The following is a 1,363-nucleotide window of genomic DNA, read 5'->3' as shown; positions in this document are numbered from 1 at the left end:
CTAAAATTTGTTGCCAAAAAAAATATATTTTTTCAAACAATTTTTTTCACTTTTCCTTAATAAAACTTGAGGAATTAAGCCTTAAAACAAAAAAATTTTGGAATTTGTAGAAATATTCATGATTTAACTAGTTTTTGCTTTAAATATAATTTAAAAATTTTAACAATTTTTCTCTTATATTTCATTGAAACCTCTATCTCTATTTCGAACTCTAAACTACTGCAGTTTTACTATAACCAAAAATGTATATTTATGTCTGCTTATAAATATGTATGTATATTGGGGTAAAAATATTCCATTTATTTAGTTTTTTTTAACTCTTTTGTTTTCTTTAAAATACCTAAAACACAATGTTGTGTAAACGAGTGTAGAAAATTTGTATATGTTTGGCAATAGGAAAAAAAAAACACACATACAATATAAATAACATGGAATTAACAAAAACAACAACAATATGTATGTATATAAACCTTTGATAGACAAATTCAATTTTAAGACTTCAATTCTATTGAAATCGATTTGTTATGCTCCATTTCCTGTTTCCGTTTTTTTGTTTTATACGAAATTTGGCTCATGGTCTATAAGTATGATAGAGAGGGAAAGATAAATATGGGAAAGAAAGAGGAAAAGAGTTAAAAAACTAGAAACATGTGAGTTTGAAAATGTATATGTTGTTGTTGCTGCTATTGCATGTGTAGTTTATAATGTTCTAGAGCTGTTTGGTGTTCATTTTATTTTAAAACCTCAATGGTTTCAATAGACATACATACACACACACAAACACACTCTAACATTAATGCATACATATATGAACACATATACTTACACATTAAAGTATTAACTCTTATTCATATACACTCTCGATACACAAAAACTACACTGGAAGAAAACCAACTGTGTGAAAATCATTTCAGTTTTAGTTGAGTCCTAAATGTCAAATTCTGGAGAAATATTTTACGTTCCATTAAATTTTCCTAAAAGCTTAGGTTGTGCACTACAACTTTGCCATACATTTCATTTAAATCCCTTTAGTAGTCTAAAGTTATTTAAATAAAACTATTACCGTACTAGGGTACGTATGATTAATATTAATTAAGGATTAATTTTAGAAATTTATTTATAACTTTGAAACTCTTCGAGATTAAATAAAAATTTAAATTGTAAATGAAAATAAACACTTAAGGCTACAATAAGCAGGTGTTAATTATCATAATATAAAGCTGCCCTGATCACTAGCTTAACCAATAACCCAAATTTTCTTACAGTATACTGTCATTCTTTAGATTTATAGTATTTTTGGTATTAAAACAAACTGTGTGTAACATATTTATTTATCTAACAACATTTTTTTCTTCTCTCTCCA

This window comes from Lucilia sericata, unplaced genomic scaffold (assembly GCF_015586225.1).
Source record: "Lucilia sericata isolate MDLA Ls3-8-SP2 unplaced genomic scaffold, ASM1558622v1 Contig001363F_arrow, whole genome shotgun sequence".
Classification (NCBI taxonomy): Eukaryota; Metazoa; Arthropoda; class Insecta; order Diptera; family Calliphoridae; genus Lucilia; species Lucilia sericata.
The sequence above is the reverse complement of the archived record's forward strand: the minus strand, read 5'-3'. Positions refer to the sequence as shown.